Source organism: Lutjanus erythropterus, chromosome 22, assembly GCF_056507025.1.
Source record: "Lutjanus erythropterus isolate fLutEry1 chromosome 22, fLutEry1.hap2, whole genome shotgun sequence".
Taxonomy (NCBI): domain Eukaryota; kingdom Metazoa; phylum Chordata; class Actinopteri; order Lutjaniformes; family Lutjanidae; genus Lutjanus; species Lutjanus erythropterus.
The window spans coordinates 1731706-1749471 of record NC_139338.1 but is presented as its reverse complement, the minus strand read 5'-3'; positions in this window follow the sequence as shown (position 1 = coordinate 1749471).

Sequence of the window (17766 nt, the reverse complement as noted above, 5' to 3'; positions counted from 1 at the left end):
TGCACACCACCGAATGTCAAATAAAGATCTCCTCATTGTACTTAAAATCAACTCTAAATCAGCTCATAGTGCTTTGAGTTGTTATGGTCCTACCCTCTGGAATTCTCCTCCACATGAATTACAGTCTGATACAACAGTGTTCTTTTTTAAAGGCAAACTAAAAACTTATCTTTCTCAAGCTCTTAGGTAGTTTTTAAGTCTGTTTTCATTAGTTTTTCTTTCTTATTTGTTTAGGAATCACTATTATTCTTGTTACTCTCTTTTTTTTAAGAATAATGATAATAATAATACCTTCTTATCTTGTATGTTTTTTAATGTCCTATTTGTTTTATATATGTAAAACCTTCTTATCTTACATGGTATTTTATGTTTTGTCATGTACGATGTATCTTGAAGTACACTGATTTTGAAATGTGCTATACAAATAAAGTTGACTTGACTCACACTCAGGTGAGATATAAGTTGCGGTGTGCAACAGAATTACTGCATATAAATCCCCAGGAGCTGCAGCTCTGTTCTCTCATCCCCGAACAGCTCAGCATCTCTTCTCCAGTGCCTCCTTTATCCACAAATACAACTCAAGAATTTACCTGCCTCCTAATGCAACTCCAGAGCTGAGAAGTGCCCCACTATTTCGCAGTCTCATTATGGAATGACCATAGTAAAGCACATCTCACCAGAGGTGGATCTTCCATGCAGGTAATGCAGATGCATTAGAGCCCACAGCTGACCAGGGCCTGGGCACACAAGCCTCCAGTCATTTACTATATGTATGTGTGGCCCCTAATCTTCATATGACATCATAACAAAGCTACCATTATCAGCACATAATCGGTATGGAAGATATTTATAATGCTTATTCAGTCAAGACACTTAAGTCATGATGCAACATACTTGCTGTTGTTCACGAAATAAGTGAGAAATAACTAAGTTTTACACATACAAGCTTATAGTTTATTGACCCATACATCTACGTCACGTTTCTAAATTAAGTTTAAATAAGAATTAATTGGTGATTATATGTTCAAAAATGCAAAAAGAGTGCCCGCGTGGAATTCAGTTATGGACATGCGCAATTTTACCATGAGGAAAAATCAACAGAAAGTTAGTGAGTAAAACATCAAGACAGTAAGTACGTGAGAAACAAGCAATATGCAAACACAGAAGTAGGTTTGAGAACATAGAATTGAAAGAAGCAGCAGAGAAAGAAAAAGCAGCTTTCAAAAATAGTTTTCTTTCAGAAAGTTTCAGAAAGACGAGCAAGCACAGGTTGTTCCCATGAATGTATTAAAGAGAGCACGCCTATGTAAGTAGAACTCATTTATTATTTTATTTGACAAATATTCAACCAACACACTTGTTAGTTTTTTGTTTATTTGCTAATGCCAACATATAGACATGAAGAATGTCAATGTGAAGGCGCGACGTCACTGAGTATATTGTATTTTAATCCGTGTTAAGGTGCGCTGTCACCTGTTAACCTAAATGTTTTTCATCCATGTAAAGGTATCTTGGCTTTCCTATTATGACTCCTCCTCTATATCACTGCGGTGCATTTTGCTGTTGTTGGTAATTTTAAAGCTGCCTGCTTTCACTTCTTTTACTTCTATTTTATCTTCTCTTCACTGGCTACAAGTAAAAGAAATAATTGACTTTAAAATACTTCTCATTGTTTTTAAATGTTGTAACGGTTTAGCTCCTTTCTATCTTGTTGACATGCTCACTGATATCACACCACAGAGATCCCTTAGGGTAGCACGGTGGTGCAGTGGTTAGCACTGCCGCCTCACAGCAAGAAGGTCCTGAGTTCGATCCCCCAGCTGGCTGGGGTGGGGCCTTTCTGTGCAGAGTTTGCATGTTCTCCCCGTGTCTGCGTGGGTTCTCTCTGGGTTCTCCAGCTTCCTCCCACAGTCCAAAGACGTGCATGCTAGGTTAACTGGTGACTCCAAATTTGAATGTGAGTGTGAGTGGTTGTCTGTCTATATGTCAGCCCTGTGATGAACTGGCGACTTGTCCAGGGTAAACCCCGCCTCTCACCCAATGTCAGCAGCCCGCGACCCTTACGGAATAAGCGGTTACAGAAAATGAATGAATGAGATCCCTTAGATCATCAAATGAAGGTCTCCTCACTGTACATCAAATCAACTCTAAATCACCTTATGGTGCTTTCAGTCATTATGGTCCTACTCTCTGGAATTCTCTTCCACATGAACAGTGTTCTCTTGTAAAAGCAAACTAAAAATGTAAATCTTTTTTCACAAGCTTTAAGTTAGATTTTTAAGTGTGTTTTTATTTGTTTTAGGAATTAGTATTTTTATTGTTATTATCTCTTCTTTTGAAGAATAATGATAATAATACCTTCTTATTTTGTTTGGTTTTCATCATGTTCTGCTTCTTTTTATAAATGTAATGCTTTATTATCATATATGTTATTTTATGTTTGTCATGTACGATGTATCTTGAAGCACATTGAGTTTACACTTGTCATATGAAATGTGCTATATAAATTAAACTGACTTGACACAACTTGACTTCTTTCACTCTCTGACACTCAGACATAATATTATGATATTATGATATTATGTCTGAGTGTGATGGGCAGGGCCCGGTTTGATACTCTTGCATTGGAGACCGATACAGACTCATTACACCACTGGACCTCACCACTGGGATGTTACTGGGATCCAGGACCGAGTTGCTTTTCTAATCTGTGGGATGAGGGATCAGGTCACACCTTGAAGAGTTATTATGACAGGGATAGGGAGAGGAAACAGATGAGTGCTTTATGTGTTGGAGGACATGTAAAGCATGGACAGAATCCCAGCATTCAAGCTAATATGTGTGCAGCTGACACCACTCTCCATCCATTCTTCAGTAAGGAGACAGGTGATGAGCGACTCTGGACCAGGAGCAGCAATTTATTTTGCCTCCAAATGAGTTTTCCTCACCAGGCTCAGAGTGTACAGTGTGTGTAGTAGCTATTATCCTTGCTCTGTTCAATTATTGATTTGCGAGTGCCACAGGGTGAAAGCCAGAGCACACCACGCACAGGCCAAATAAATCTGTTTGCACTTTTCTAGGCTTTGTCTCCATCTTTCTCTCCCTCGTGCTGCTGTTTCCAGATCCCAGTTTTTCCAGCAGGCTCAAACCTTCAGCAGCTCTGGATTTCCCAAGTGCAGTGATGCAGGCTCACCCGCAGCATCAGACACATCTCTACAGTGTATGATGTTGCCTTGACAGATTCCCCCCTCATCCTCACAATCTGATCTGTCAGAGGGCTAGCAATACAACTAACACACTGACATCCTTCTGTACTCAGTCTTTGCCTACCAGGAGCAGATTTGTCTACGCCTCCTCGGCCTGGAGAAATGTTGAAATGATCACACACAAACTGCTATAATAGTCAGTTACATCACTGTAGCACAGACACTGAGCAACCTACAACCATCTACGCTCTTCAAACTCAGCTACAGCACACTGTCTGTCAAAAGTTTATGAATAAACTGCACAATGTTTCATCATTTGTTAAGTTCTCAAGCAATCAAATAGTGAAATGATTGTAAATACCCTTACATAAAATCTTGTATGCTTGTCATACACGTATACTTCAACATATTCACAAATACATCCACATACAGACAAATAGAGGTCTAGAGTGTCTAATTCAGGTGGGCCAGGCTGGTTTTTGGGCTGATGACAGGGTAGGTACACTGTAAAAAATTATAACAAGCAACTGTTGATCTCATTCAAGTTTTCAGATTAATCAGACTCAGAAATAAAGCTTTGCCACTTGTAACTAAAATAACTTGTCTGGACAACACATTATCTCTATTGTGGTCCTTACAACAATTTTTAAGTCAGTATAAGGATTTTTTACTTGCAACACCCTTATTTGTCTTGTGAAAAACTTTGTAGATGCAAATCTTTGGGGTTTTTGAGTCTCAGCATGTGGGCAAGTTTTTATATCACTGAACGTAGAATTGTTGGTTTATTCAACAAGAATATCTATGTTTGTTGAAGGCATAAATGCATGACATTAAAACAAGAGTTTCATTGTTAGTTGAACAAAAATATCCAAGTAGCAAAACTCAAATATCATCATTAGATGAACAAGACAATCCAAGTTGCCAGAACTCTTGTCTAAATCTGTAAACTTCAGTGAAGTGAACAACAGTAGACAAAATGTGAGAAAACATAAAAATGTATCGTATCACGTTGCTTTGATATTTTGCGTTTTCTCAATATTTTCTTTAACAGTTTTGTAAACACAATAATTTTCTAAATAGATCATTTGGTCTGTCATGTTAGGATCTCACTCACCTCACTGTAGCAGCCCATTTAATGCTGGAACGGCCCACCTGATTTGGGGTTACATCATCCCACACAGTAAAAACTAAAAAGTTGAGGAAACTCAAAATAAAAAAGGCAGTGGACTGCAGCACATTTTTAAGTTCTGGGCCCAACTCAGACTCAGTTTTACCAACTACTTTTTTTGAGATCATTTACTTTTCTTCTTTAAGACTTTAAGACTTATTGCTATTAACACAGTCATAAAGAGGTATGTGTGTGAATGACTGTTTTAATCAAGATAAAAGCAGCTGTGGACATACACCAACTGGACAATACAGTCAGTTTTAGGTGGACAAACACTTCAAGATTTAAACTGACCTGAGGAATAACATGATACAAAAATAACTCAAGGCTCTTTCATGATATTGTGGAGGATTTTGCATGGTGCAGAGCCAGGGTAAAATGCACTATGTAAGGTAAGACTATTTTATGATTAATTTAGCCTTATAAAGTCTCATGGTGTTTGCTATGTGTGACACAGGAGCTGCTGTCAACTGTTTTTGTTTTACACTTTTGTGTTAATATTAGTGATTGTTTAAAGACTTTGTTCATTTGTGGTTGTTAACAGTGTCTTTTGTTAATGAGCTGTTGGCTTTAATTGAGTGTACCTGCACCATACATTCTGTGTTGTTGGGATACAGGCGAATTTATTGTTCTGTTGCCTGTCATTGTTCCAGTAGGCCTACCGTAAATCCTGCAGGTGAATGTATGTCTTAGCAATATGTGCATCATTGTATGTACATGTGCTGTAAATCACACGCCTCACCTGAAGTTTTGTTGCCCATTAAGTTTAACTGCTGAGGTGCTAGCTGCAGGTGTGCTAATGTTAGCTGCAGCTGGACTTCTGCCAAACGATGTACTCTTTCGGTTTTAGATACTATATTTTGTGTTTAGTTAGATGTGTTGTTCTCACCAGCTTTGCATGTCACAGTACAAATACTGTGTGTGTGTTGAGGTTTGAAAAGGTCAACCACACTTGTGACTGCTTTTGGCTCGCTGTCACCCCACTTTGACAAGCTGCAGGAGTAATGTCGTTCTGTCTGTTTCTCTTTTTTTCCATACTTTGTTTTATTCTCACCCAGATGCGCTCCCTGGTTCTAAAATTTGGCACCAATCAATTTAACTCTTTCCCCGCCATTGATGAGATATCTCATCAATTGCTGTTTTCATTGTGAGGCAGTAGAGGGCAGCTCAGTTTCACTTCTGCCAGCTGCAGTGTAACCCTTTAAGTGAGAACAACAAAGGAAGAAACTTGAATTAAACATACTGTAAATAGTGTTGTAAAACTTTTGATGAGCATTGGCCTTTATGTCAGGTTACACCTACACTTGTTGACAGTAATAATATTTTTCTAACTTTAGTTTTGACATCATTTCTTTAAATATAATCTTGGTTCATTATGGATATCATTTTGGATATCATTTGTTTTTCCTGCAGCAACATGTGACCTAAGCTGATAAGGAGGCCTTTATTTTTTTTAATAAAAATTGTCAGATTTATCTATTATTAACTTGGCTTCTCATAATGGCAACATTTATGTTTTGCCAAAATGGAGCTGAATGATTAGCAGTTAATTAGCCTCCCTCCAGGTTATTGATTTTCTTGCCGCAGAACTCATTAACTCCAAACAGGCCGCTGAATGGCATGGTTGCAGTTTGCTTTGTAATAGTGCATGGGATGCCCACATTGCCAGAGTTTCAACATGTTATTAATCACAGGAACTGCTTGAATTATTCCATGTTAACAGGAGGAGCCTTCAACAAAGGAAGAGGTTACAATGTAATTATTGTAAGTACAAGATGATAGGAGTTTGAATCTAGATCACTTTCACTCAATAATAGGCACAAAATACTAAAAAACGTATATAATGTCATTTGAAGCAGGAGTGTTCCCAGGCTTTTTTGACTGGGGTGGCCCAAGTGGAGCACTGACTTAAAAAAGGGTGGCATAAAGTATGTGCATGAATGTATACACACGTTCATGAACATTAATGTATTTCACACACATTAATGTACCATTTCTCATATCTACTGTAATTACAAACATTACAGTATATTACAGTTTCTTTTTATTTAAAAATACAAACAGTTTGACTAAATACAACACCACATAGTTGTACCATAAAAATATAATATAAAGCTTTCATACTTTATTCTTTAATTCCTCAGAACAAATTTTAACTCCATTGTATCTCTTTCCTCAGTCTGTCAGGCACCTGAAATTATCCTCCACATTCCATCATGAAAAATTCTTTATTTTTTATCATTTATTATTTTAGTAAAATAACCATGTAAAATTAAAAGTAGGCTACATACAAACAACAACATACATTAAAAATAATCATCAGTTTCAAACTAAGTTCCTGCTGTCCCTCAATGGACAGATAGCCAATCATAGTTGAGGATAATGGGGTGACACTTGGGGTGGCCCCACGCCCTCCCTCCAGAAACACCCCTGAATTTTAAGGACCAGTATGTAGGATTTAGTGACATCTAGCTGCAAGGTTGTAGTTTTCAGCCAACAGAATAATGCTCCCCAGCACTGGGTATCGGTCCGATATTGTCCTTGCGTACTCATACTTGTACTCATAAAACTACTCCGATACCCCACACCCAATACTAAGTCACGAAAAGCAGCCGCTCGATACAATTAAATATCTAAAGAACTGCCATGATGCAGAGTTCAATGCGTTTGCTGATGCTTACCCTCTTTTTTTGGACGCATTGTTGTCATCATCAGCAAAGGACTTGCTGTCTTCAACATCATCCACTAATGACCACAGCAACTTTGGACACTGTCCGTAAAATTCCATGTAAGTCCATGTAAAACTGAAATTAATGCACAGAGTGCAGCTGTAGACTGCAGTCAGTCGCTGTCCAATAAGTCCTGGCAGGTGTAAACTAGTTGATGCCTCGGCAAATTCATCCGAAAACGAAGAAAAAACACAGCCGCCACCAGTCTGTAACAATCTTTTCTTGGTAATACGCTGCTACAACTTCTCTTTGTGTACTTAAAGACACACAACTTCACTCTTTGGGGTTCACAGCAGGGTCAACAAAACTGTTGCACATGGCACCACACTCATACCTGTCCCCCCTAAACAATGACAGGTAGGAACTAATTAGCTCTTAGACAAGAGGGACATGAAGAAGAAACTTTAACACTACACATGTAAATGTGTCATTAAAATACTAGTTAAAATGCTGTAAATGATAATGAAATAATTATCATGTATAACACCATTTATAACAGTAAACTTAATTCTGCAAGCTCATAATGTGAAATTTTTATACTGAAATATATCACATACACAGTAAACTGCACAGCTTAATAAAGAACACAAATCAGTAAAGTAACTTAATATAAATAAACTAAAAATATAATGTGTATAGTAACTATGGTTACACTTACACGTCAGTACTCAGTATCAGCAAGTACCCAAATGTAAGTACTTGTACTTGTACTTGTACTCGGTCTGAAAAAATGTGGTATCGGTGCATCCCTACTTAAAACCAGCTCGGCAACCCAACCACGCCTTAGCCAGTACTGCACAAGGAACATCAGAACTTTTCAGCGTCTATTACAACCAACAATTGGTGTACTTATGAGATTGCCAGATTTGCCTTTAATTTTGTTGCGTTTTGAACAGTGGTGGAATGTAATTTCATAACCAACAGACATAGTGTTCATACATGACTGTTCAATGTGAAGATTTGACTATATATTTGACTCTTTATTCCTTTTTCTTTTCAGTTCAGAGCCAGACCAAACTCCTCTATCAGCCATGTTTTACCTGTGCAGAGGCGCTCCATGGTGTGCTGGGGTCTTTTGATGTGGTAATCCAGCGTTTTCACATCACAGATGACAAAGAAAAGCATTAATGCCACAATCAGAGAAAGTAATTTTACATTACATTTTAAAGAATTTACTAGAAGGCACCAATGATTACTACTACTACTGATATTCACTATAGGTACTTCACTTCCCTGCTCTGTATACAAATAAACACATTTGCAAATGCGTTTTTTTTTGGGGGGGGGGGATTATGTACAGTATATATATGCTTTATTTATCCGCCAGCAGTACATGAATGAAACACACGGTACAAAGTGTAGTGCAAAGGCAATGTCAAAAACAAGTACTAACATTAATGTAAATTGCAAAATGTCGTAAGGTGTGCAAAATGGATATTTTGGATCATTTTAAGTTATTTGTTAACAAGATGTTTTGCATCATGCCATTAGTTACAGAAAACATAATTTTAAGTCCAGTAAGACCTTAGCAGGGATGATTTACACACTGGCGGGAATGTTCTGTTGCACCACTCAGTGGGTGGAACATCTTGGTGGTAATTTTTTAATTTTAGTAGCACTTTGATAAGTTGGGTTAAGGAGCTATTACAATAATCCGGTAAGTAAAATGTTTGATGATGTATGTTTACGTTATGTTGATGGATTGTGGTGTGCTATGGTGTGGTTGTATTGTTTCTATTCTCTACTGTATTAAAAAAAAGAAAAAAAATAAAGAGCTCAGCAAAAACATCCGAGCCAAACAATTGACATTAATAATAGTTGGAAAAATACATAGGTGCTCTTTAGAAAAAAGTTCTCTGCAAGTGTTGAGCCACCACTGAGCTGGAAAAGTGGAGGTATGGAGTCCATATCTTCATGAACTCTCCTTTGGACAAGTGAAGTAGGCATGTCAGATATTCAAGAGGAAAACATTCCAAGATTATCATATGCCAGTTTGCTTTAGAAAGAGATCTGTCATTTATCCATGGCAAAAAGATATTCTTTCTAGCAGCAAATGCAAGCATATTGTACAGTCTGTGAAAACTAGTACCAACATTTACGTCTTGGCTCGAATGCCCAAGAAGCAAAGAAACCCGAGGTAATATACAAAGCTGCACCAAATATTTTTTTCATATCTTGCATAATATTTATCCAATATACTTGAACTTTGAGACAGGACCACACAATGAGTGTAGGTCCCCACTGAGATTTTACATTTCAGGCACAAAGGAACTTAACCCCAAAGGGAAACCTGGGGCTTCATTGCGTTGCTGTTTTTAATCAACAGCTTAACAGTAGTGTCCAACAAACTGAGACAAATGGACACTGTTTTTTCCACAATGTATGAAATAATTTAACATTTTCCTGATTAACAAGAAGAACCCAATAAAAAATAGAATTTGTAGTAGACAGCATTACACAAAGTTTATAAAGTCTCCTCACTCAACAACTCTCAAAATTCCCCAATTTTTTAATGGGACTCTGGGGATATTGTGGTTATTAATATGTTCTTAAACATCCGTTGAAGGTAACAGAGTACAATGAACCAAATGATGTTCTTACAGGATGTCAGTGAAGTAGGCGGTCCTTCAGTGTGGACCTAAACACACTGCGATACACACTGTGAAAAGAATGTGGTCACACGTGGCCCAGACCACCTGAACAATCACACCTGTGATTCACCACAGCTCTGTCTGTTGTGCTGCACTGTTGGAAGTACTTTTAAAAAAAGTAGATTCACGTATCTGAAAATTGTTTTCTAACAGACTCGAGGACAAACGCAATTTTAGTCTGCATAATAGCACAGTCCTTTACAGATCTTCCACAACGCTGTGAAAGTCCACTGTGAAAAAGGCAGCCATTTAGCAAAATAAATAAATAAATAAATAAATAAATAAAAGTCCCCTGCTGGGGCTCCTGGGCACATCTTGGGGGGAGGCGGGGCTGCTTGCCTCTCTGCTGGTGTGATCTGTCCTCACTCCCCACTGCCACAACATTAACTAGAACTATTATAACTAATGGGTATCACTTTATTATTACAATTGGTTTTTTTGTGTGTTTTTGTTTCATTTTGTTTGTTTGATTGTTTGTTTTTATCTACTCTTCTTGGTGTATATACACAAGGCATACAGGGTAGGTGTGTGTATATCGGTATATGTCTGTATTTATATATAGGTACACACTTACTTTTCAAATTGGTTATTACTATCATTATTATTAAAATGGTCATAGCATTAACATTTTATTCGATCATAAATTGCAGTTATTATTATTATTATTATTATTAGAAGTAGTAGTAGTAGTAATAGTAGTAGTAGTATTAATGATAATGTCATTGGTTATTTCACCTGTCACTTTCTAAACAAACACACAGGCTGTGGCCTTCTGTCCCAGTGATGAAGTCCTAACAGAGACAACAACAACAAAAAAAATCCTGACTGGATAACTCTGTTCTGTTGTTTTCAGGACAGTAATCTTTTCATTTCTGAAGCTAAGTTGATAGAAAATGAGGTTTAAATTAGAATTAGAGGAGAGTAGCCTAATAACTAAATGATATAAATAAAATATAATATATTAAAATATAACATTTGTGAGACTGATATGTTGGACCTGATTTGTTAGCTCTGTTACCTCTGCTATAGACATAATCTACTGGGTATGAACGGTTATATGGGCAAACCCAACACCAACATCAACATTATTTTACAGTACATAAGAATCTTCACAGGCGTTTACACAGCATCTATTTAAAAGATCACTACGTTGGTCAACAAAATTTGATCATTTACTAATCAGATGTTTGACTGATTACTGAACACAATGTCTTTATTAAGGTCTTTGTTGAAGTGATAGCTAAATTAAGAGCTGCGTATTAATCCTGCTCAGACACTCCATGTGGTTCATGGCGTGCTGAAGCAGTAGGTGAGTGATGACACTGAGTGCTGGGCAGTTTGTCTCCTGCACTAATCATCACCACTGTGTCACATGTGTCTTAGCAGCCCAGCGTTCCATCTGAGAGGACCAGAGGATGAAATATAGCAGCTGAGTCTCTCCACAGCCCCAACTCAGCTGCCACTGAGGTAGGGTGTCTGACAAGCATAAATTATGTTAATAGAATTTAATAAAAAACACTTTATTCCAAAGGTTTCAGTACTTTGAAATGTCAAGATGATCTAGTGTGCTACCTGGAGAGAATCCTGAAGCTTAAGTTAGAACACTAAAATATTAAAACAAGAAATTGTGATCCCTCATGAGGAATGGCAGAGCGTGATGAAAAATGGAGAATGCACGAGTGTGTCTCCCAGGTGGAGTTTTCTCCATTTATTAATTGATCTGAGCGCTGAATCTGCTCTTCCATTATGGCTCAGTATAATGAAGAAGATATTAAACAGATTTGGGAATATTTTAATGAAAATATTTTTGTCTTTTTTGTCAATTCCACTCTGTAATTTACAATCACACATTTCTTGTTATCTAAAAACACCAAAATTGTAATTAAGTAGGAAATTGGGCTTTTGTGTTAAGTTTGGTGATTAGTAATGATGGTCTATTGAGGAGTGGAATTATCAGAAAATGATTCTTATGAATACAAAAAAAAAACTTTGTGTGCAACCTCTCCCCAGTCCTCTCTGGCACACACACACACACACACACACACACACACACACACACACACACAAAAGTAATGATGGTGAGACTGTAAATTATCCACTGTTGGTTGTTAATTGAACATTTCCATTGTTACCATGACAGACTGCCTATTGATTGGCTATTGGTGCTTCCACCACTTGCCTTGGCCTGAGGATACAGCCTGCCAGAGAGGCCTCCACTTTATTATGGAGACTGATGGGAGGTCGGACAGAAGGAGGGAAAGAGGCTAAAATAATAAAGTGAGCTGAAAATGTTTGGAAAGAGAGGAAGAAAAAGCTGGGGATTGGAATGAAAAAGAGAATTAGGAGGCAGTGGCGTAAAGTTGGGTACTCGGCCACGGTGTTCAATTACAGCATGCGGGAGGTTAAATCAATAACATTTAAATTGCTTATGGTAATCACCTGCACTCCAATCACTGGGATCAGCATAAGCAATCTGCTGACCCCAGCCTCGCTCAGCCACAGATTGAAACATATGAAGAGGAGTCAGCTGGCTGGAAGGGTCAGCCTGGATTCTGTGTGTGTGTGTGTGTTTGAAAACATACACACACCAGTCTGTTCACATTTTTTAATGTGTTGATGGATAGTGAAGCTTTGGCCACCTGTAGTTTGACTGATGTCTTATCAACATACCCCTGTCAGTCCCTGTCCTTAAACAGATAGTTCACCCAAAAATAAAAATTCAGTCATTATCTACTCACCTTCACGCCGATTGAAGTTCTGGTTTATTTTGTTAGTCTGCAAAACACTGCTGGAGTATCACAGGAAAACAATATTGGAAAATCTCCTAACTGATGGCAATGAATGGTGACCTGTCTTCAAACATAAAAAAAAAAAAAAACATAAAATGCCTCCATACTGCTCATCTGTTGTAATCCAAGTCTCCTAAAGATCCAACATGCCAAGTTGACTAAAGTTAACACAAATGTTATTTACACCATGTTTTTAGCCTGAATCTGTAGATTCTTAGCTTGGAGCAAAGTTCACATGCACACTGTCTGAACTGTCTGTGTGGTGTGATGGTGTGCAAACGGCACTTGGATTATGTCAGACAAGCAATATGGAGGCATTTTATGTTTTGTTTTGTTTTTTTCCAGTTGTTTCTTACTTTTGAACACTGGTCACCATCCACTTCCATTGTTTGCCTGATTCTACAACACTGTTTTCCTGTGAGACTCCAGTAGTGTTTTGTGGACTAACAAAATAAACCTGACCCTCAGTCAGCATGAGGTTGATTAGATAATGACTGATTTTTCATTTTTGAGTGAACTGTGCCTTTAAAAAAATGAGTACACACATTTAATGCATGACTACTTCCAAAATTCAAAAAATCTTTGTTCCTTAATATTACCATAGGCCAGTAGATGGTTTGTTAAAACACTGGGAATGGCCCAGTGGGAGCATCCTAATGATGAGAAGATCAGTTCTTTTAAGTCGCCCACTATTAAAGCTATATAGTTTATTGAATATTATAGATTCCATATCTGTAATACAAATCCATCTGCCTCTTCAAAACCACAGACAACACCATGTATTGATAATTACACAGCACTGTTGGGCTGCTTATATTTCAACAGCAACTTCAAATTTAGAGTATGTTTAGAGTATGTTTTTTCCCTCACTAAGTTTGTATAATGTGTCATCTGACCACGTCAAAAGTTGCAAGTGTTTCTAACTGTTCTGAATGGCCGTTCTTACCACAAGGAAATAAGTCTGCTGCCATAGCCTCTTGGCTACATTATACTGCCTCCCTGACATCTCTCCAACAAGAATGAAGCAAGACTAGGTCAAAACATAAAAAGTGTATCACTGCACCATGTCACAACAGTGCCTATAATGCAATAATCCAATGTAATAATCCCAGTAATATTAGTCCCTAAGGTGTACTGAAGAAACATATCAGATGACATGGTAAAGCTATATTTGAGTAAAATATGTTAGAAATGCAGTTGCAAGAGGAATAATTTCCTGTGCTGTTTGATTTAAACTTACCTCTTACCTCTAGCTCTTATAATTATCTATTAACTCCCCCTGCTCTTTCACTTGTTTCTATCTGCTGGATGTCTCCCGTTTTTTTTTTTGTTTGTTTGTTTTTGTGACTCACTCTGTATTGGGTACTGTATGTCTCAGAGCCGCCTGTGCACACATGATGTACTGTGATGCACCATTGTGATGTGATGCGATGGTGAGGTGTGAACTGGTTGATTGTCATGAAGTGGGTGTGTGTTTGGACTGAATTTGGACTGAACTTGAATCCCGTTTTTATGGCGTCAAATAATTAATTAAAGTCAAACTAATCAGAAAAATGAGCACTTGAACAAAGATCAGTGTGACAAGACCTACCTAACATGACAAAAACATTTGTTTGACATGTTTCTGTGATGTGTGTTTGTTTTTTTTTGTTTGACCTATGTCGTATCTGTCAGCCTTGTGAGGCAGTTTTATGGCTTGTACTCCAGCCTTCCACCAGGGGGCAACGAGTATGAAACCACAAAGGCTTTTTAACAATTTGAATAGGTAATGAGTATGTTACATACGTCACATGATGTCACTGAAGCGATGACAGTCACATGACAAGTCACACGACACACATGACGTTATGTAGCTTAAATCTTTTAATGCTTTGGTTTTCACATGGAATATGAACCTTGGTTTCTGGGTGAAAGTCCTGAGCCATTCATCCCACTGGCTGCAGACATGCAGACAGCCTGGTGCGTCTCATACAAGCTGCAGATGGATTTACACTGACACCATTTGAAAGCCCGGGACATCACTTAGAGCTGCTAATGGATAGTGTGCGCAGTTCTATAAGTTTCTGAGGTGCATCAACAAAACATATTTAATGAGTTGGAAAAGAGAACTGGCTGCATATTCTTTTGTCAAATCATGCTGAATTGCGTTGCATCACAATAGAGGTGACTTGTATCGTATTACTTTGGTATTTGCATCATATGTATCTGTAATGTAGCGCAGCAGCAGAGACAGTGGGGAGAAGCCTGGGTGAAACCAAGCTTAGGTCTTTATTGTTGAAAATGCTCAGGAGGGTAACACACTGGATGTCCTACAATTTCACCATGTCTTTCCATGGTGAGAAGACAGAGAGTAAAGAAAATGTGGCCTCAAAACGTCCACCTGCTGTTACCCAACTGATTCATAATTCTCTTCACCAGCCGCGAGTTGGATTCCTTCTAACCATTCATTAATTTTTCATGACCTTGGGTGCCGTTGTACGATATAAATATCTGGCTCACCTCAGCACTGGTGTGGAGTGTGACTTTGAAGTTGTGCCTAATTAAGTGTCTGTATAGTTAACCAGCTGAACAATAAGGCACAGGGCAGATCTACGGCATGTGGATGACAGTTAATGAAATGCAGACACAAAGCACAGACAACAGACAATCACAGATAACACCTTCAACTGGAGACACTAGTGTATCTAATCAGGCTGTCATACATGAAGCTTTTCAGTAGGCAGCAGGAATCCAGAGGGCACACACACACACACACACACACACACACACACACATAAACACACCCTGTTTCCTATAATATATGTTATATACTGTTCATTTGCTTTGTAAATATGGTTTATAGGAAATGTAATTGCAGCAGAGACTATATTCAGTGTCAACATTTTTTCAGCTTGTAGAGATTGTGACATCCTCATACAAGAATTGCAACTAAAAAATAGAAATGTCTCATCAACAGCTGCATTCTCTGCCGCTGTTGATGAGACAGTTTTAAAGTTTGACAGCACCAAGATGATTGGCTCACAGAGGTTGTAACAAAATTTGATTGTTCAAGTGGAATAACTCCTTCAGTCTGCTGATCAGAGGTGGGAGTAAAGCTGTGTTTCCACTGCAGAGCTTCCCCAGGGACTAGGAACCATTGGAGGAACTGCATTTCCATTGAAGGAACTAGGGTCTAAACTAGGTTCCGGGGACATTATTTAACCCCCACAAAAGTTTCCTGCTTCGTACAACTTTATTCAGGCCTAAAAAGTTGAGCCAGAAAAGGCCTAAGCCTGACAAAATTCTGTCTGAACCTGACCTGAACCCATCCCTCATTAGCATATTTCAGCCTGAACGTGATTACAGCCCAACATTTTTCTTAACAAACTCCCCTCTATGTACCAAACAGTTGGAGCTGGCCATGGTGACAGGGACATTACCTGGGGGGAAACTGAATTGGCAACGACAAAAGTGGGGAGAAAAAAAATACTATGATTTCATGAAGACCTAATTTTTCTATACTTAGTGATTTTTTTTATCATTCACATTTGGCAGAGTGTTTAATAACTCATGCTTCTGTGGTGTGACAAACTCAGAACACACATTTATTGTTTCTTTAAATGATCTTTAAAGCCGAGATTATATTCCCAAATGGAAACCCTCTGAGCTAATGTGTGCTGACTACGCTAAGGACAGATCATAAATATGGAACACAATTTTCTTCCAACATATTAAACAAAAGCCAGAGACTATATCATATTAAGTTGCTGATCTACAAAGTCACCACCTCTAAGCAGAGGGCAGAAGATAATGTTACCTTAGAGCCTGACTTCGGCGGGCCTCTCTTCCTCCACAGATGTCTGTGTATGTGTCTGTTTGTGAGTGTCCAGGCTTTCAGACTCACCCTGGTGCACATCTGGGGACCAAAATGTGTCCAAAAGTACACTGCACACTGTTTGATCAATAACAAAAACAGTTTAACTTTAGGGTCTGCGATTGATGATTTGAATCTTTGACTTCAGGGGACAGCCCTACTTGGTGTGTACTTCATGAGTATGTTGACAGAAAATGCAACTGAGACATGTGGCCAGCAAACATTTTGCAGATACATTCAATATTAATATTCTGACATTTTTCAGAAAAACAAAATACAGGCAGAATTGCAAAAACATATTGTGCTACTGTTGCATATGAGAATAGTGTAATTCATGTGAGAGGTTACAGAGTCCAGCAGACGCTGCATGCAGTATGAGTGAGGCGTCCTGGGTGTGTCTGAGGTTGTTAGTTATAGAAGGTGGGTGGTGTTCCTCCCCCTCCACTCGAGCTGTGAAATGCCTGGTTTGTCTGAGGAATGAGAGACCCTGGAGGGCCAAGGGTCCCGAACAAATGAGCTCCCATAAAACTTCTACTTATACAGGGACAGGACACAATGCAGACGAGCAACCGCCCAAAGCAGCCTTCATGGTAATTTCACTCTACTATTTACAGTGCCCACCCATGGGTTTCACTGCTCTGTGTTGGAGCCAGTCACCTTCATGTGCAGCATGAGGCATTCATCATATCAGCAGCTGACACATCTAAACAAGTCGGTACGCTTTACTTCCTAACAGCAAACACACGTGGGAATCTGATGATGATGATTATTCTGTAGGAAAATGTTAGCAAATTGGGTTAAATGATACTGAAGCTGTTGTTCCATGCATTTAGTTCACCACATCTTTTCATAAATATGTTACATCCGGCTGTGTTTGTGTGCTGGTGGAAATGAAATAAAAGCTGCATTGTGTGTTATGCAGGGGAATGTTTTCAGCAAAGCTAATGAAGTTAATTGCTTGAGCTGAAGCACTTTTATGAGCTGCACCTGGTCCATAAATGACTCCTAATGAGGAGCAACTCAGTTGACTTTTAAAATGGCTCCCTCTAGTGGAAAACAGACACGCTGCCAAAGCCTCACAGCCTCTGTAATTCTCTTCTCTGTTCTGAGTCTCCCACAAACAGAATAGTTCAATCTGAGTTCTCCTGCAGATCTGAAAACAGGAATAAAATTATGTTCAATAATTAACATATGTATGGTGCAAAACATAAATGGTGAATTTCTCTGTAATATCTCTAAATTTGAACTCCTTCTCATATGGCTTCTTTGTGTTTGTTTTATCAGCTGGCAGCACATTATTACACATTATTCATTCTGACATCGGCTGCTGCAGTAATCCAAATATGATTCATATTATCTGGCTTTCAGTC